The sequence below is a fragment of the Neolamprologus multifasciatus genome, chromosome 9 (genome assembly GCF_963576455.1).
Source record: "Neolamprologus multifasciatus chromosome 9, fNeoMul1.2, whole genome shotgun sequence".
Classification (NCBI taxonomy): domain Eukaryota; kingdom Metazoa; phylum Chordata; class Actinopteri; order Cichliformes; family Cichlidae; genus Neolamprologus; species Neolamprologus multifasciatus.
In genome coordinates, this window is record NC_140447.1 from 26,023,154 (window position 1) to 26,044,861 (window position 21,708).

A 21,708-nucleotide genomic window follows, 5' to 3' on the forward strand; every position below is an offset into this window, starting at 1 on the left:
ATCAGGCATAAAACTAACACAGTATTTCATAAAAAGAACATCAGAGCAACAGTCAAACATGGTAGTGGTAGTGTGATGGTCTAGGGCTGGTTTGCTATTTCAGTCATTCTACTTCTGGATGACTTGCCCCAATTTGTGGAGCTGTGAATTTTGCTACATCAAGAAACTCCTGAAGGAGAAGGTCGAGCCATCAGCCGGTGCCCAGAACATCAAGCGTACTTAGGTTATGCAGCAGGACAATGATCAGAAACCAGCAATTTTGGAGTGGCCTTATAAAGTCTGGAGTTAAATTCAATTGAGGTGCATTTGCATGACCTTACACAGTTTCACGTCAGTTCATGTCACTGAATCAAAACAATTCTGCAAAGAAAAGCAGACTAAAATTCTTCCACAGTGATGTGAAAGACCACTTGATCACCATTTTTGCTACCAAATGTGGAACAAGCAGTTAATAGGTCTAGCATACAATTACACTTTTATACATTTCTCTTCTTTAGTAGAGGCTGTTGTTTACATGACTAATGCTTTACAAATGTTTACGTAGGTTTTCTAAAATGACAGTTGCTTCTACTCATTCATGTTCATTCTTGTGCTGGGAGCAAAACTACGCTGAAGTAGAAGCTAATACAGACCCTAAAATCAGAAGCTCTACGAATCTGTCCCCAGGCCCTGCAGATACCTCCTCAAATAATTCCCACCATTTTCAGCAGAATTATGAGAAAAGTTCCTCCAGGTCCAAAAATGCGCCTATTATTTACACACATCTCAGCACAGCGAAGGAGAGCTTGGCATCATGTCCACTTCACACGCACTTCAACATATCAATAAAGCATATGGGAAATTATTTTACAAATCAATAACCACACACATAATGCTCCAGTGTGAGAGATTGAGCTGATGTATGCCCACAGTGAACAAGGTCACATACCCCCTCAGACTTGCTCAAACACACTTCAAATCCATCAAATTAAATTCGATAAAAAGCCTTTGCAATTTAGCAGTATTCTCAAATGAGGTTCTGAGAGACCAGAAAAGGGGGCAAGTACAGTTCAAGTTCAAAGCCAAAGGCTCATCTTTCATGCCATGGCACTGAGGGGCACGTTTGTTCGCTGCTGCAACAATGATCTGTCAGTGTTAATGAGTGATGAGTGGAGATTTATTTTTGCTGCAGTGCTGCGTTAAACAAATCACTTCATAATCCAGTCCTATAATATCCCCTATTATAACAAGGATGCTTATATCAGTATGAATGAGTGGGAGAGACGCACTTGTAACCAAATTATTATTTGGGCGCTCGAGGGTGGATGATTTCGAGGAATTTACAGAATACATTTTTAAAGAAAGAAATGACAAGAAAATGTTAAGATCTCATTCTAGAGGTCATAGGGTGAGAAGGATGGTACACCCTGCATCTGTGCCGTAGGTACGTCGTAACAATAAACCCACATGACTTGATTGAATGACTGTAATTGGTCCATTCACTACTGTAATGTTCTCCTATGCATTTCCAGCAAATCTCTGGTCTCACAGGGCTCCCAGGATGCCTGCCATCGAGCCCTGTTGCGCTAGTGTCAGCAACATATTCACAACAACTTGAAAATGTGGAGGAATATTAAGTTCAGCAATGAGTCCCGATTCTACCTACCACAACTGGATCATAGGGTCAAAGTGTAGAGAGGACACAGAGCATGCTGTGCTGATTGCTGATAGGTTAACAGCTTTTGGTGAAAACAGTGTGATTGTGTGGGACGGCATCTATCAAGATGCAATTCTGCAACCAGTGGCAGTCCCATATCTTCACAGTCTGGGACTGAACTCTATCCTCCAATATGACAAAGCTTGCTCCCAAAGAGCATGGTTGGTCTTTGGACAAAATTTAGGAATGGAGAGGATTGAATGGCCTGCCTGCAGCCCTAACTGCAACCCTACTGAAAACTTTGGAATCGGCTTGGGCGAACTGTTCCTACCAGAGTGAACAACACAACCACACTGGCTCACTTACAACAAATGCTTGTTGAAGAATAGGATGCCATCCCACAGCAGTGTGTGACCAAGCTGGTGAGGAGGAGGTGCCAGGCTTTTATGGATGTGTATGGTTCTTCCAGATGTTTCCGAGGCGCCCTTGTTTATTAATTGAGTAAGTAGTTAAGATGCCAGTATGTTTTGTATCTTCAGACTTCAATAATCTAATCCAATCAACGATACTATGATAGTATGATCAACAGCAGAAAAAGCTTCAAAAGTGTCAAGTAATGAGGTCAGTCACTGGGCAATAATCTCTGTGGGTAAAAGCTCAGGCTTCAGACTGATTTAAACACTCAGTTTGACATTGTTTTTTCTACCCTTGGCTCTGTATGATGTCAGTGACAGGGGATAGCCCAAATATGGGCATCTCAGGCACATTACACTCACTGTGAGCACAAAAGCCCCCGCTGGCTTAAAGGGAAGGTTGCAAGAGCGAAAGCATTTCACTTTAGATAGAAGATGAACTGGGGGGCTCCACTGAGGCCCAGTATAAGTTAAATTAGGATTATATTTAGACGTGAATCATACAGAGCTACTCTGGTACAGTCAAAGGATAAAAATGAGCATATTGGGTCCACATAAAACAAACCCAGGCAGCCTGAGCTCTTTAATGTGAGCAGAGCTGAGAGTAGGCAGAGGCTGAATGAGTGCCAGATGTTTATATGGACCACCCATCACGAGACAGGTTGTGTACATATATGACTGGATGGTATATGATGCATGTGCTTATAGAGCGACTTCCGTTTTAACGCAAATCCTGTTTACATGCTGTTTACATCTCCAAATATCACACAAACACAACATTATGCCACAACATACCAAACATTACTCACCTGTGTCAGTGGCTGCTGCAGATGGGAAATACCAGGAAAAATCTGCCACTTTTGCATACAGGTTTTTGTATCCTACATGTCCTGTGTTTTCCCCCCGCCATCATTTCTGTAGCCCAGTGTTACCTTCCCTTTATCTGTGAAATGACATCTGTAACAAACCCTAAGCTGCTTCATACCTGAGAACTTATTATTTTTTTTCAAGATTTGACGAGTTTTTTTCATCGGGACAACCAACATTCCCAACTCTGCTGCTCAACCCAGAAATGCATTTTCCTTATAATTATGGGATAATTTAAGGGGAAATAAACAGGCTTTCCTATTCTATTACCAAGAGGCATTGTCACACCAAAGAAATATTCAACCAAACATAAATGTCATAGTCTGGCTGAAGCAGACTGTGTGAGGTGAGGAGGTGGACCCAAGTGCAGACACTCAAAACTAAACTTGGTTTTAACAAAGGGTGAGCCATTTATTGGAGGCTGATAAAACAGTACAAGAACAAAGATGAAGGTGAAACCAAACAATAACCGTAACTGGGAGAACCAAGTCTAAACATAAAAAACCCTGGAACGTGAACATAAAAATAGAAATCTGACATGAGAAACCCGAAACATGAAGACTTGGCATGAATTCATAAACCTGGAAACTTGAGTGAAAACACTGAGACTAAATACTCACATGAGGTGATCAGGGGAAGTGGAAACACATGGGGAAACACCTAATTGAATGACACAATGACGCCATAGGGGAAGTGAAACTAAACACACTGAACATGGAACACCAGACCTCTTCAAAATAAAACAGGAAACCTAACGGGACACAAACATGACTAAACAAGCTTGATGACATAGCACGTGCAGACATGACACACATAACAGACTAAGACACACTGAATTAACATGGCGAAATGATGAGGAACATGTACACTATAAATACACAGAGGGGAAAAAGGGAACTGGAGATGAGACAGACATCACAGAAACACATGAAGGGCAATAGAGACTTAAACACAGGGGGTGATGACACAAAGGGGATCTAAAAATCATTGAACTAACACGGCAACCTAGGCAAAATAGAATGAGCTGAACTTAAACATAAACCATGAGCCATAAAAATATAAGACAACTCAAGCACTGGGTCACACGATCCAGGATCGTGACAATAAATATCCTTACTTTTTGTGGTAATTGTATATATAATTAGCAGAACATTGGTTCTACTTAGCGCCTTAATTGCTGTTAAAGCAGTAAGGATATACTTAGCTTTTCACACACTCCTTCTGCATATCCACCCAACACCTTCTCTGTCTACCAGTGCTCTGTGTGCCTCGCCTTATTCCTTCTAATGTTTCTAAAAATATAAATAAATAAACGAATGGCTAGAGTCCGAAAAGAAAAATCCACCCAAAAAGAACTGCTGAAAGACTACTGCAGGAATAAACATGTTCAAATCAAACAGTCCCTGACATTTAGAGCAGATGCAGGCAGCGTCATACTCCTTGCACCATAGAACATGGGCTGCAGTGACATCTCTATCTTTGATGACAGTCATTTCCACTGCAACTATTGTTATTCCGAAGTCAGTGATAGGGTGCTGGTTAAATGGGGGAAAAAGGCTTGAATTCAGTCACATTTTTCACAGTTCTTTTTGCTATTTGTGCAGGTAGAAGAGGAGAGAACAGATAAACAAGCAGTGTTGTTTTGCTATTCTTGGAAACCGACTGTATCCACCTGTATCATGTTTTCATTCAAAACCAATTTCTAGAAAATGCCAAACAAGAAGCCAGACAATGAAAATGTTCTGTCTGCATAATTATGAAGATAGCTCTGTAAAGGTTAACAAGACTTGATTTAACAGCCATCGAGGCATAAAACAGACTCTGCATTTATTAGGAGAATACTTACTTTATCTTACCAGAAATACATTTGTATGAGTTCATAACAGTAAGCAAAAGTGACCTTCAAGCATCTCCTGGGGCAAATTAAGCTTGATATTTTTTTTCCAGACAAAGTTGTAAATGTGGTAAGTAACTCCAGGTGTTAAAATTCAGACAATGTTTCAACACAATTTGCTCAAATAGTTTTGCCATTCAGACACAGCTCAAGTGGCAATCATAGGCATGTTTTCTTTTTGTCAACATGTTTGCTGAAAAGCGGGGATGCTGTCCAATTTCTGTGAATCCACACAATTCCCAGTGATCATTTGTCAATCAGACATTGTGCATTTGTGTTCTGTCTTTTTAGTTGGGTTTCTTTTGAAACGGCATTCAATCCAGCCCCCATCACCAGAAAGCAGCCAGGCTGCTGCTCTTGTTTGTTTATTGTGGTTCCGTACTTGATGCATTTTCCAGTGAAAGTTGCTCATCTGGCAAAGGACGCTGAAGACAGTTTGATTATTATAGCAATAAGCTTAAAAAGAAGAAGAACATTACATAGAATTTTCATAATTGTGTTTCTGCTGGTTTTCTTAATAATTTTTTCAAAGAGAAGACCTTTATATGCACTTTGCCAAAATAAGCTCCCAGCCTTCCAGTCTCTCTCTCTCTCTCTCATTTTTTTTTTTATTAAAAAATTGGTGATCTGTGCATCCTGCAAATAAACAAGTAATAATAATTTACCAATTATACTTTAAGCCAGGTTTGAAAATATATACACGAGTTAGGATGTTTATGAAACAGAGGCTGCCTCATAGTGTGAGGTGTTTCTCCACCCAGCTTAGGCAATGAAACATGTTTACAGTCTGCCGGTCCAAAACAAAATGATAGGGATGGCTATTCTGCAACTGCACACCATCCCAAAAAGTTTGTACTTTAGTTATAGTGAAGTTTTTGTGCTTTTATTTGCCTTCTACCCAGCACTCACTAGAGGGTATTCATCTCTACAATGTACCCGTTAAAGTCTATTAATCGTTTCTAGCATCAGCGCATAATTCAGCACCTCACCTTCTTCTTCAAATATGGTAATTTACACCCCCCCCCCCCCCCCCACACACACACGAAAGAGACTGAAACAATATGTAAATCTGACTCTTCTCCCTCCTACTTACCGTGGTAGAGCTGTTCAGGCCTTTTGCTATGTTTTAATGTCAACACACCTTCAACTTGTACTCACCTGCCTTGTTCTCTTTCTTCCTAGGAAAATTACCTGCCAGCTTGCCTGTCAGTGCTGTTCACTGCCTCCTTGTTGGAGGAAAACACACGCGCAAAACCAGCAAGACTGAGTTGAGTTACCAGTTTAGCTGTTTTGGAAATCTCTCATCTGTTTTGTACTTTAGGAAAGTTGGACTTGGGTTTTTTGAAGATGAATGATTTCTTGATTGGACGTTCTTTGAGCAGACCTTTTTGTCCATATCTTCATTAAAAACCTTTGAACTTCCACTTGAACGATCTGCCTGTGAACCCCTCTTGCTAAACTGCAACAAATGAATTTTAATTTCAAATTTCAAAAACAAAAAACCCCCAAACAAAACAAAAAAAGTTACTTGGTCTTGCTGAGCCTCTTCCATGTTTTGGTAGCAGTCTGGGTGTGAACACAGAGCAGCTGCAGGGTATCCTGTTCAAAGTGATGCTTGTTAGAAGATCATCTTCCCGACAGATGACAGATAATTTATCCCATTATTCCTCCTCTTGCACCCAAACAAATGTTCTCACTCTCTCATCTTTGCAACAGAGAGAAAAAGAATTCATATGTGAAGTGCCATCATCCTCATTAACTTCAGTTGAAACTTGACTGGAAAAGCATGTCATCCAGAAAGACTGGATGACATGAAGAAAAACCCCTTTTCCCCTCTAACTAAAAGAGTCTTTATTGACTCTTTTAGTTTGTTGTTTTTAGATTAAAACAATCTAGTTTCAGTAATTTACTTCAAAAGTAAAACCATTCACAAACTTTATAAAGTGCTATGCTAATCAAGTGGATGAAGAGCAGCCATGCAAAAATGAATTTAGTTCATGGAAAATACAAAAAAAATCCTTCCTTCAATCATCTGTTTTGTTTGAAAGCCTATTTTACGAATGGTTTAGTTCAATTTAATTAAATTTAGTTGAAATAGCACCAAATCACAACAATAGTTGCCTCAAGGGACTTTATACTGTAAGGTAAAGACTCTACAATAATACAAGGAAAGTAGAAAAACACAAATATCACATGACCCACTATGAGCAAGCATTTTGGTGGCAGTGGGAAGGAAAAATTCCCTTCTAGCAGGAAGAAGCCTCGAACAGAACCAGGCTCTGGAACAGGTGGTCACAGGGTATTCTAGAGGCTACTTTTTTAAAAGCAGTTTTGCCTTTTGGCAAGTCAGTGTAGAGAATGGATAGAAAAGAGGGGTGTAGACTGAGGGTAAGTAACATACGCTCTGGGGTTGACCTAAGTGGAGGTCCCTCAGTGGGACTCAAAGCTGTAAAACGTGAGCTGTAAAACTGCTCAGCCAGGTTAGAGGCTCCTGAATCACAGACACATCTGTCAAGAATACCTACCTGTGGATGTCTGCTTATTTCTCTAACCTTTTGCACATTTATGGGGTTAAGAACTGTTGTAAATCTGCGGCGGAGAAAATTGAGCTAGTTAATTCTGCAAAGTCACAAAATCAAACCACAAGTCCAACAGGTCAGCTGACCTCAACACCAGACCACATGAAGTGCTGGCTCAGCCAAAATCCTTTTTTGAAAAATCATATAGCAAGTAGTCTTTTTAAGTTGCTTTGCATCTGCAAACCCCTTGGCAACCCATTTCCACCTGCCTCTATTCATGCTACACGTGACTTGGGGTGTTTTGACACCTGTACCGTTTGGCAGTTTAAATCAAACTCTGTTTTGCGGCGACATGAACAGTCTAATTGAACCCTGGTGAGGACCCCCACCCCCCACCCCCTTGGAGGAGGTAGACTCAGTGCAGATCTAAATGAACTCCAGATCAGTTTATGCATGCTGACAATGGTCCGACATTGATATGACCAACCATTTGCTCCCCTGCCTCTCTCTTTTCATGTATGTGCACATGAAAGCACTGGGAGGTCTCCAAACAAATGTATTCTGATTAAACTATGCTACTGTAGATAGAAACATACATTTTTGTTCCATATATTGATCTAACTGGAAGGTATTTGCTCAACAGGCCAAAATTAACACGAACACAGTGAAATGAAGCCAAACAGAAAGGTTAGCGCTTTTTTGACATGATATGAAAACTAAATTTCTTGATATTACTTTTTCTTGCCTTTTAAAAAACTATATCCCATATATATATTATTATTATCGGAATATCATATGAATATAGAAGTATGCTGTTTTCTGGGGTGACTCTGGTATATGGTAAAAATATGTTGATAAACCTGAGCTATAAATCACTACATGGTAGCATATATCTTTTGAAGTGTCCTCAGTTTACTATCTCATCCTTTTCTTGGTTCTGCCTTTTTGTGTTTTGAATAAACAGCCCAATACTTAAACTCAGGCCTTTTCCCCTTATCTTGACTTCCATACCGTCCTTGCTTATTGAAGTCCAGGGTTTACAACTTCATAAAGCTCAAATACCTTATAAAGATAACTATCCGTGCAAATATTCAGGGTTTTTTAGACCTCACTTGTCTTACAGCCGTGGGACTATGGGATATCACATAATGACTTACACTCCAAAGCACAACACTTACAACCATACGGGCTTGTTGGTTTTCTGGATGACCATGTTTATATTGTGGATGTCTTCAAGGCATGTACGCTTGAGTCAATAGGTGCTGCTGTGCTTCTCTTATTTCTTTAAGACCTTGTATCAATAGAAACACTGTTCAAAGCTGCCATTTATGGAAAATGAATAAGTGTATGTCCTCACCGCTTAAATATAGGTGTAGAGTATGTGCAAGAAGAACATTGCAGGAGGAAAAAAAGCTTAATGAGGTCAAAATAAACATAATAAAGTCAACATCACATCTTACAACTCACAGAAAAGCTTCTACGGAGAAGGCCACTACATAAAAGAGTCAGCTGGTTGATGTCAATTTGAATCTTTTTAAATAAACAAAAATGAAAACGACTTGAAATTTAAATTAGATTTAAATATTAAAAGATCTATTTGTATAATGAGGTTGGCTAGTCATTTAGTAACTACATACTTTCTCCTTAGACATGATTACAGTTACAGATTTACATTTAATTTGTTTCTACATTTCATATTGATTATAGTTTGGGCAAATACTCTCCACAGAATTCTTGTCCTTCAGAAACATTTGTTGCCCACTCACATTCATTTATGCCATCTGCTCCTTTATTTCAGAAACTGAAGATTCTTACCATTTATAATATCAGTATCTATCAGATATGTGTCTTTATTTGAGACATATATTTAATATATATTCTAGCGAGGAAATATCCCTGAGCAGCTTAAGACTTACTTTAATGTTAACTCACAGCTACATTCTTACTGAACTCTTTATTTGACTATATTTCTCACTTGTGGAGGTGAATTTTCTATAAGATTTATGGGTTATAAATAATGGAATGGTTTTTCCATTTGTTAAAAGTCAGTTCCTCTATAAAGAGCTAAAAAAAAGGTGTGTGAAATACAATCTAATCGATGATTTGTAACTGCTTTTCAAAAATATTGTTGCTCATGTTTCACTCATAGAGATGTGTATCACTTCTACCGCACAGCTATGAACAAAACAATCCTTTTTTTCTTTCTGCCTTGTCACCTTAAAATACATTGCGAACCTTGAGCACCACTTATTAAAAGATTTAAGTGAGTGTCTAAATATTTAAGCGTGCATCTTTACTTTTGACCTTAGAGACAAAATAAATGGTGCAATTATTGTTTTTTTTAAGTAATTAAACATGTATGCTGTAAATCTATTGTATTCTACTTCTTGTACTCCTCCCGCACTGTATGTTGTTAATTTTTTTAATCTTTATCATTTTTTGGTGTTTTTTTAAGTTATGCAAAGCAATTTGCTGAAGTCAAAATTAAAGGAACGCCATGGAAACATACTAGCAACTAAAGCAACCAGCAAGGTGTTTTTTGTTTTAGCACCTCTTTGCAAACAGTTTCACTTTACGACCAGTGTTGGTCAAGTTACTTGAAAAAAGTAATCACTAACTAATTACTGATTACTTCCCCAAAAAGTAATCCCGTTACTTTACTGATTACTTATTTTCAAAAGTAATTAATTACTTAGTTACTTTTTAAAAACACGATTTACAACCTGAATAGGTGATAAAGCGATAGATCTTTCAACCCAATTCTACTTTTTCTGCATAATCCATCATACAAAATGTAATCAAATGGAAAAGTCCCTTTTTAAAACTTGTTTTATTAGTTTTAATCTTTTAACTTTATGCATCAAGCAAAAATTTAATTATATGCAACATTCTCTGACTGGAAGAAATTTGTTTAATATTTAAACTTATTTTCTGCACATTCCAGCATATAAATTTATTTATTTTTGTGTTAACACTCAGTCTTTCAAATAGATGCAAGTAAAACACAGCAGAAAATAAATAAAGTCAAAGACTAGCGGTCCTGTTGCTCTATTTTCACCTGTAAAGTAGGAGTAGGGTAGGCGGAGGTTTACCTTGGTGCAGGTGTGCCGCAGCGGTCAGTGGAAGGATACGGCAGTTTCTCTGTGAGTTTCCCATTACGTTGTAGCGCACTCCAGCGCTGTAAAAATAAGTTTTCTTCCCACGCACAACGGACACTAATGTTTTTGTAACTTTTTATGGAATCAAACTTAAAGTAAGGTCAGTACTTCCACGCTTTAAACGCTGCACGCTCATACTCTCTCCCGCACTCGATATATTATCCATTGTTGATCTGCACACAGCTGTTGCCACTAACATCGCACTTGCTTACGTCACTGTCATGAGACATTCTCGCAAAAAATCACGGTTTTAGTAACGCAGCGTTCCTAGGGAAAGTAACGGTAATCTAATTACCGTTTTTGCAATAGTAATCCCTTACTTACTTACTATCCCTTACTCGTTACTTGAAAAAAGTAATCGGATTACAGTTACAAGTAACGTGTTACTGCCCATCTCTGTTTACGACTGCCAGCAAACTTGCCTACTGGTTGGAGGATACACATTTTTCCCTTAACCACCGGTTGCTGCCTCAGGATCGTTGATCAGCCATTAGCCTTGTGTAGCTTTTGCCTAACAGATTTAAACCAGAAACTCATCAGAAATACAAGATGCATCACCACCTGCAGATGCTATATCAGACTGTTTATTCTGATTGAAGTGTTTACATGGAGCATTTTCTATTCTGTTTGAGCTCTTAAATCAAGCATAATCAAAACATCAGGATCTAGTGTTTGTAATTTGCACACGTATATATCAACACAGGAATGTCCTCTACTTTATGCAGCTATATATGATTGAGGTCTAGTCAGGGGCCGAATGAAGGACTGGCAGGTGTGTGTAAATGCTGCAACTGATCATTTCTATCATATTATCCTCCGGTTGTAGGTCTGGGAACGAGTGACATGCCTCTGCTTCGCTGGATATGCGCCATTCCTGGCTAAACGAATGATGAAATGAAGCCAGATGGGAAAAGAACAAAACAGCTTCCTGAGAAAAAAAGGCAAAGGAGTGACGGAAAAAAAAAAAACTATGAATGTCAGCCAAAGTCACAGGAGAGTGCACCATTTCATACAATAGTGATCTCAATCCTAAAAAAAAAAAAAAAGAAACAGCAGAGAGAAAAGTTACACTCCAATGGCCATGAAACTATTGATTTCATAGAAAAAGACTGCTGGAAAAGCATGCACAACTTCTCTCGGTCCTGACAAGTCTTGTGCCTGATCATTGTTTTCAGGGCTGCGGCTGAATTCATCCTGTTGTCTTTATATTTGTGTGACACTTCACATCAGCTTGCAAAAAACAAAAAAACATAAAAACAACTCTACATCATGCTCGACAGTTTCTCGAGTGTGAAAACATTAACATAGCAAAGCTGTTGGAACACTTATTTATTTCCTGCTTGTTTTCTGTATTCAACTAAATCCCTGTGCATCACAGTATGGTTAAGCACGATCAATGACATTAGCCGTCAGGGGTCACTTTAGCCTTGCGTGTGCTGTGATTGCTATGTAGATCAACCAGGAAGCTGTCTGTGACATTATATCTGTCTCATCAGATTGTGATTGATGAAACTGGTTGACCAAGGTTAGGATCATGATATTTGACCTCCACTGTTAATGCGCCAGAGGGAGAAAGCGAGATTAATGCACTTTAATAAACCAGTCACAGCAGTGCTGTTATGGAGTCTGACATACGGTTTCATAAATGGCAGAGGTTAACATGCATCTTTGCAAAGCTTTGGCCCCGATGTTCATCAAACAGTAGGGTTAGTTGAGCAGAGCACACTAAAACGATATTGTGTGACAGAACTTCATGAGCATACAAGGACACGTTCATTCTAAATCGTGCCTTCTGGTCCTTCAAACGCCATAAAGAATAAGCCACTGATTCCCATGTGATTCATGCTGTCACCAGCTCACCTTAGCATGGATACTATTGCCCTTTTTCAGCACGGCGTGACAGCACAGCACAGCCCTACAAACTCAGAAATAAGGGAGGGATGCACAAAGGTCACCGACTGACAGGACTAAGACATATTGTGCCCCGAGGAGATCCTCTGAGGGGCAAGCATCTTACTGGCTGCCTTATATTCATGAAAATCGCCATTAGTATTCCAGGACAACAGTCATGCTTCAAAAGTCATTTAAATACGCTAAGATTTCTTTTTCTTTCAGGTGTCATTAATGGGAATAGCTGCAGGCGGACAGCATATTATGAGTTTTTTGCTATATAAGAAAAAGACTGCAGGCCATTGAGCATTGTTGCTGGTGCATCGATCTGAGCAAGAGGACATTCAGCGAAATCAATACGAGTGTGTGGAAAAGGATCAGCCACCTTTTCAAGCAAATGCATTGATTTACAATGAATGGCAACAAGGAAGCTCTCCTGTGGTGAAAGAAGTGTCCAGAGCTTATAGTAGTAATGTAGTAGTAATGACATATCTATTATGTCAATGACAAATCCAAACAAAGTTTTTATCCAGCTCCTATCTCAGTGATGCAGAAGCAATTCAGTCAAATTTATTTTAATGTTGAAATTGAATAAATTGCAGAGGATTAGTTGGCCTGTAATTAAATGCAATAGAATTGGTCATGATAATCATGGCTAACTCGTTCCATGATTTTGGGTTTCGCTTTCCCTGTTGTCAGATTGTCTTGGACTGTTTACAGTCCGATGTTTCAGCCATTTCCAGTGCTCCTCATGTGTTTATTTTCTTGTGTATGACCTTTTGGAGTGTTTAGGGGCTTTGCCTTTTTCCCGTGCCCTCTTGGATTGTTTGCTTTACTATCTTTACCACTGCCTGTTGGATTAGAGATTTGAATGTACTCGTCTTGCCTCCTGTGAGTGCTGCATTCATGTCCTCTTACAACTCAGGTCATTTTGAGCAGTAATATATATATATAGCAGAGGAGAAATAATACAAATTCAAACATAACAACTAACGGATAACAACACTAAGCATTACTGTTTAACATACAGTATCTAGATGACTTTGGAAGTGGTCCTCAGATTTTTTTTTAGGAATGACGCTAACTCTCTAAGAACCACTGCGTCACAGTCTGGCGGAGACAGACTGTATGGAGTGACGAAGAGGATCCAAAATGCAGACACAAAGGAACGTGGAAAAAAACTTGAATATTAACAGAAAGCAAGCCGTTTATTAAGGCTGGTAAATGATTACAAAACAAAAGGCAGAGGTGAAGCTAAACAATAACTTAAACTGGGGAAACTAAAGACAAACATAAAAAAAAAACAAAAACATGAAACCTGACGTGGATACAAAGATACCTGGACCCTGGACCATGGAAAGGGGGAACAAAGGACCTCGGACAACCTGACAATGGATGAACAGAAACACACAGACTAAATACACACAAGGCTGATTATGAAAAGTGGAAACGGCTGACACTAATCTGACATAGTAAGACAAAGGAAGCAAACCAACTACACTGACATAGGACACAGACCTTCAAAATAAAACAGGAAACATGAGACAGACATGGGAATATAAACTTGACAACATAAGACGTGTAGCATGAAACACATAAAGGGTGAGGGAAACTTTAATACAGGGGTAGAAAACAAAGAGGAATCTAATAAACAAATGAACTTAGCCAACTCAATGAACTTAAACATCAACATCAAAAATGAACTAAAACTTAAAATGTTGGTCAACAGACCCAGGAACATGACACACTGGTCTTCTGAATGAGTGTTGTCAGTCGTGAAGAATGCACCAGAAGATCTCCTACGCTATTACGACCTCATTTCAACCATACCTATTGTAGTGAAAAGACTATTATTTCCATTTTTGGATATCTGATGTCATGGCGCTGATCACTGGCCTCCTCACACTTTCAAACCTATATGTGGAAAAAATGAGATGAGAAATGCAAAAGGAGATACCAACAAGAGATATGAAACTGGGGTACAGATGGGTTGCCAAGTGGCTTGCAGATGCATAAGAATTATGGGCGGGTTCAAACAGTTTAAGCAGTTTTGGGTTTGTTTAGTTTAGCTTTTGGTATTTCCTGTTTCCTCAGTGTTTCTGCATTAAAACTACTGCTTGGTAATTTTAGGAGAAGTCATTTGGATTTAAAAGAAGAGATGCTCTTAAAACATGACTTAAGAAAGCTTAAGGTAATAATACTGAAGACTTCGACCACACACATTTTCCATGTACTTCTTCACATAAGGGACAATTGTCTTACGTAATTTACATTTCTTTCTGTTTCTGTTTTTGATAGCAACCTATGTGAAGGTTCAAGGTCTCTACTGGCAATATCTATAGGCTATTCATTCAATAGACTATTCAGTGGAATGATAACATTTTTATAAATACATATTTTTTCTCAGGAAACGTAGCTGACAATTTAGTAATTTAAATAATTACATTTACTACGGAATTTAATTACAACTTGAGATGTAACTACTTACTCCCAGTATTGAATACACCTTTGCATTTCCTTTTTTTGGCCAAGAATGAACCTTAAATGTGGTCAAGTTCAAAGTATGTTATTAAAGTAATATAAAACAGAAATACTCAAGTACAGTTCTATCTCTAAAACACAAAAACAAAACAAAAAAATCTTCCTTTATCCTATGTTTTGTTTTTATAATTACTTGTCTGTGTTTGGTTTTATAGTGTTTAGCCTCCAGTCTAAAGCTCTAAATACACTAAATGCACTTTAAATGAAGCTCAAAATACACTTCCCATTATATACTATGCCCAAAAGATTGGTAAAAGTTTGAGACAGAAACATGTTTCAGTGCTAATTCCCCCCACACTGCAATCATTTCATGATTCATAAGCCCGAGCTGACTATCAAGAAACCAGACGTGTATTGAGAAAGAGCTTTTAGTTTCATCAGAACCGCACTCACTGTCCCTCAGCATCTGTGTGGATGCTTTGTGTCAGGGAGCCTGAGGGGGGAGCAAATGAGATGAGACTCTGATGCTGGCGGTTAACTCAATGTCTGTGGGGGAAAGGGAGGAGGCGAAAGATGAGACAGAGAAAATGAGAGGCAAGAGAGATGCGAGAGAAGACAGGAAAGGGGGGGGATGAGAGAAGGTGAGGTGGTAATAAAGAGAAGAGACTAATACAGCAGAAAAAAAGAGATGAAAGAAAAAAAGAGCCGACTGCGTGGGACAGAGGCTGAGGCTAAGTTTAGAGAGTGCAGTGCATGCACTATGCACACGACATTAAGAGTTTTAAATGCAGAGCAGCCTTTTGCTCAGCCAAATAGCTTTTACAAAAAGTCTCTTTCCATGTTTGCAGTACTTGGGATTCGGTGCTGCACATTTCCTGCCTGTGGACATTAGAAGAAGATATTTATATCTTGGTAAAGGTGCAGACTGAGTGAAATAAGGACTGGGATATTTTACAGTTTAATGCCACAGTATTTTCCTATGATTGTATTCTCTTTATTTATTTTCATTATTGCATGTGTTTGCTCTGTGTAGCAGGATCTGTGTCGTGTACTGTCAGTCTCTTCTAGCAGGATACATGTCCTGGAATCCCTGCAGTACTTTCTGTAGATTAAACAAGGGAATGGCCAAGCATCTAATGGACGAGATGCAATAGGAAGTGCATGCAAGCAGTTTACATAACCATGGGCCAGTGCTTCCTTTAGAATGACTACTTCATTTATATAATTCTTACCTTCTTTGCAGTCGCAGTAGCACACTATAAATACTTCATTAGCAACCTCTGATATAATAACTGTCAGAGTTATACTGCTGCACCATTATTATTGATGTAATAGTTTAGCTAGAGAGACAAGAATAATATTTCCCTCTAAAATGCCATGCATTGAATATCCATCCATCCATTCGCTTCCGCTTATCTTTTTCAGGGTTGCGGGGGGCGCTGGAGCCTATCCCAGCTGTCATAGGGCAAGAGGCGGGGTACACCCTGGACAGGTCGCCAGTCTGTCGCAGGGCTAACACACAGGGACAGACAACCATTCGCACTCACATTCATTCGCACATTCACACCTAGTTTGGATTATCCAATTAACCTAACCCACAAGCTGCATGTCTTTGGACGGTGGGAGGAAGCCGGAGTACCCGGAGGGAACCCACACAAACACGGGGAGAACATGCAAACTCCACACAGAAAGACCCCGGCCTGATGGTGGAATTGAACTCAGGACCTTCTTGCTGTGCGGCAACAGTGCTAACCACCGTGCCACATGCATTGAATATACCAGATAAAATAAATTTTTACCTAGGTCAAGTAAGGGTAGTTTCCTCCACTATAACAGTGTTTCGCAAATGGGTGGATTGTATAGGGAGGTAAGATATACAGTACCTTAGAGGTACTTTGGAAGTGCGTAAGCGATTTCTTTTTATGCTAAGTCTAAGAACATTACTTGAATGCAATTCCTAAAACACCTAAACAAAAATTGGTTAAAACTTTTGAGTTTATTTCTGTTTTTAGTGCGCCCATTTGTTGAAGTAACCTCTCAGCTGCTGTAAAACCACGAAAGCAAAAATACATTCGCAGACAGTTTTTGATAGTTAATGAGAGAGAAAATTGCTTTTCGTTTTTGGTTGAAATGTAGAATCGATACAGCGAAAAACACACATTCCACTTCCTTTCCTGTGATGACTCTTTGCTTCATTTTGTATCAGACTGCCTGGAAAACAGTCTGCTCACTGAAGTTACCGCTCTCTTTTTCCCTTTGTGTTGCCCAAATTTGCTCCACTCCCACTATTCTTAACCGCATTGCTTTTCGTCACATGCCAGGTGTTCAGCTCTTTTTCATCCCCGTGCTCTTCAAAAGAAACACAGCAGCAGGGAATAGTGATGGGGGAACATTCTCTCTCTGACAAAATGAAAACATGCTAAACTTAGCCCTTTAAATTTGAGTTTGCTTCCCCGATTTATATGTACTTTCTGGAATTTATCTTCTATATGCAGATGAAGTGTTTTGTAACATCTGGGGGAATGGCATTGCAGCAAGAGTAATAATGATTTAAAAACAACTCAGACTGCTGTTTGTAGAGTTTAGCTTTTAACACCTGCTAGTCTTAATGTTGGTGGAGTGCTTGTTGGCTGTATCTTGGACTTCCTCACTGAAAAATAATCTTAGTCTTGGCTCAGCTAACTACCTTCAAATCTCCATCTCCCCTTTGGGACTTTGTCACTTCTCTTGTATTATGTGCACTAATTAATGCAGAAGACAGACTGAAAAGCTTTTCAAAGCAAATGATGTTCTTATGCCTGCTAAAGAAGGAAGCAAACAAACACACAATCTGGTTACAGACCATATTGTATGATGTTTTCATGAAACCTTTTTTGGTTATATACGTGAAAAACAACGATGGATATTGATTTTAAGCGTCATGACTCCAACCCTGACAAAACTTAAATTAAAGGTCAGGATATAGAAGTCATTGAGCTGTACACGTGCTTGGGCCTATAATTGATAATAGGCTGACCTTTCAGTGTAACACCAATATTATGTGTGTGGGGAAAAACAAAAGACAACAGTGGCTTTTTTTCTTTTTGGTCTGAGGAAACACACTAAGTTCAGTGTTGGCAGGTCCCAGATGGCTCTCTTCTATCTTTTACTGAGTCGATTTTTTTACTTTGTGTTTTATCTGCCGGCATACCTGAATCAATACGAAACAGAAAAACGCACTAACAAAAGGTGATAAAGGTCTGTAGAAGAATCACAGATACTTGACAGAAATGTCTGTCTAAATTGAAATCAGCCTCACAGCAATGTGTAATAATTACATCGCTGAACAGAGCCTTTGTAGCTGAACAATAAAAGCTGTGAAAAATGTGAGACAGAGTGTTTGTAGGCATAATGTTAGACTTTGTCTTTCCAACCAAATGACAAATTGAGCTTCTTGAAATGGTCTGCCTTTGTCATAGCCCTTGCATATTTGTTGGTTTTATTGTTCTACTTTGGTTTTTCTGGCTTTTCTGTTTATTTCTGCCTTTTGCATTCTCCGTGATTCTGTGTTTGCCATTTCTCCTTTATTTGCTTCCTATTAAAATGTTCAACTTACTTTCTGCGCTTGTCACTTGTGGCTTTACTTCCTGTCTTTGTCATCCCACCTCTGATTCGCTGATTGTCTCTAATTGTGTCAAGCTTCCCTGATTGGTTTCACAAATGTCCAATCTGCCCTTTGTGTTTATGAAATCTCATCTCACTATGTTAGTGGCAGCATACAGGTTGCCAGGAAACGTTGCCAAACCAGTTGGGAAGCAGGTCGGAAACTGGCTGGAGAGCATCACATTGCAGCACTACAGGGCTCCTTTCACACAACAGACTTAGACATGTTTAAGTAGGTAGCCACTTATAACCAACAAACCAACGTAAATATATGGAGACTGTCACTGCCTACATTATTGTATCACCACATTGGCAAATGATAGCTGACGAGAGTGGTCCACAAGGTGCTTAAACCTTTCAGAGGTGTTGATGCAGCCAGCCTGAGAGTGGCCGGAGCAACCTGTCCCATGGAAGTTTACCATCAATATACCACAGACAGTGGGGACACAAGAAGTCTGTGGCAGGCTGTTGAGCCAATCAAAGACTACAAACTCCTGCCACAAACTGTAACAGTGACTCCTCCCCTGCATAACATCAAAACCTTCTGAGCAAACGACAGAAGGCCAAAACACCAAACTTGCACACGAGACTCCACTCCATAGTAAATGAGCAGATTTGGCATCTGCCGCCAGCCAGCACAAATAAATCTTTTGCCAACTATGTAGTTGTGTGTTGAAAATCTGCAGACGAGTTCAAAGATGCCCTCACAGACATTTTCCACACCTCTTTGCGCCATCCAGCTGTCCCTACATGCTTGTAGCTACCAGCCTGTTCCACTGACTCCCACCCTCCCTCCCACTGGACCCCTTTCAGTTTGCGTATCGTGCCAACCAGTCGACTGACAATGCAATTTCCACCGTCTTCCACTCAGCTCCCACTCACCTAAAAAGATGTGTGTGTGCTAATACTGTTCATAGGTTTCAGCTCAGGATTCAACATCCCCCAGCAGCTGATACACAAACATCGTCAGACGGCCCCGAAAGCCTCTTTTTGTAATTGGCTGTAGAACTTCCTTAATGGGAGACTGCAAGCAGTTTAGGTCAGCAACATTGCATCCAGCACCATCATGCCGAGCACTGAGCCACTCCACGGGTGTGTGCTTTTTCCACTGCTCTTCACCCTGCTGACTTATGACTGCTCCTCAAACTACAGCACCACCATCACCAGTGGTGGGTCTTATTAACAGTAATGATGAGACCAACTAAAGAAGTGACCATCAGCGGGAGAGCACATCAGAGAGGACCATCCCTGGGTGAACACCACTGCCAGGAAAGTAAAGCAACACCTCTACGTCCTCCACAAACTGATGAGAGTCAGAGCCCCATTACCCATCATGTGTTCCTTCTAATGATGAGCTAATAAAAGCATCTTGACCAGCTGCATCAGTATGTGGTTCGGAAACTCCATCGCCTCCAACCTCAAAACCCTGCAGCGCATAGCAAATGCAGCAGGAAAGATCACTTTTGCCTCATTCCGCTTCCATTTACCACACCCGCCCAGCCTGCAAAGCAATCAGCACGGGGGGCGTCTACACCCAACCCTCACACAGCTTCTTCAGTCTTCAGTACTTTCCCCCTTGGGGAGAAGACACTGGAGGCTCAGTATATTCTGCATCAGACTGCACAACAGCTTCATCCAACAGGCTGTCAGGAGGCTGAACTCTCTCCGGTCCCTACCCCCTCTCCTCTTCTGCCCCCTAGAAAGACTGGACTACACACAGACACACCCTTATTTTCAGTGCCAGCAGATTTACAAAAAAAGTACTATACTGCTGCTGTTTAGAAAAGATTACACTGTTGCTTTTTAATATATCTAATCTTACAGTATTTTTTTCTTTGTATTATAATGCATATAGACATCACTACTGTATTTAGGCTTTAATTATTTTTGCTACACAAACATAAGTCCTTGACTATGCCTTGTTTTTGTCCTCCCTAGCTCCCAGGGGGACCGTGTATTTCTCTGTCTTTTTATTTATTCTTACTTTGTATCGTGTTTAGTCAGGGGGGATAATATTTTGATCCTGTGTATATCCTGTACACACGGCAGAATTGACAATAAAGCTGAGTTTAGCTTTCACCTGTCAGCTCATCTGTTCTCCTTCTGTTTTACCTGTTTGTGCATCATATGCCCTTAAGGCTGATGTTGTTTATCTGCCCTGAGGACTTTTTTTTGATTTTGTAAGTTCTTACTGCAACCTGGGTCTCAAAATTAAGAGCACACAGCAAATTGGAGAGTAACATACTTACTTATTGTATAAAAAATGTGCCTACAACAACTGTGATAATGAAAAAAAAACTTTATGAAAGAGAAACAGCACCTTAACACTAAAAACAAACAAAAAAACAAAGAGCAGGGGCAGGATGTAAGTCTGCCAAGCTTGAACACATGAAGAACAACTTGCTTCAGTTAAAAAAACCCAAAAAACCCAAAACACCAATTTTAACCCAAACCATAACCATTTAATAAACCTAATTAAGTGCTCTTGATACCCAAATATAACAAGTTAGGGACTGAAAATGAAACTAAATAATAGTAATAAAAAACGTGCAGGGAAGGCGGACACACCTTCCCGGGAATTGCACCAGCGGCTATTAGGGGGGGGGGGGGGGGGGGGTGAATTAAGGTTATGTGTTTGTTGGTTCTCTCTGACAGCCGAGAGCTGCAGCCGAACTTATAAAGATGGCCCGAAACCTTGATCTGTTGACTCGCTGTCTCATCCACACCACAACGTTTTCACAATGTCGAATTCTAATATGACGATTTGTGGTTAAAATAACTTACAATGATCACACTACCATACCTATTAAATAATGGGAATAAAATAACAATAATGTCATCAGTTAAATTAATCAATAATTCAGTTATGTTGTTGTTTTAATGAAATAAACCAAAAAATCCATACAAAACCATACAAAACAACCCACAATTAACTTTATTATCACAGGCACATTATTAACACTATATTCCATTTTTAAATATTATTTTTGACAGTACATGTTTACTTAGATCTTCAGCTGAGTCTGTGTACATTTGCTTCATGTGATATAACGTCTGACAGGAGAATGCTATTGATTTATTCTGGCACAAAAGCGATGTTGACACAACATTAGGAAACATACTCGTGATTCAGTTGTATTCAAATCACAGCTGAAAGACAGAGGCCGTCATTTACCAGCGCTTGAATGCATTTGTGCAAACATTGTGT

At 39.5% G+C, this 21,708-nt stretch overlaps 1 long non-coding RNA gene across 1 annotated transcript in view; it reads left to right on the top strand.

The window, feature by feature from the left end:
- Window positions 1-21,708, top strand: part of LOC146511680 (uncharacterized) — a 302,155-nt gene that overhangs the window by 27,871 nt on the left and 252,576 nt on the right. The gene's annotated exons all lie outside the window — the stretch shown is intronic.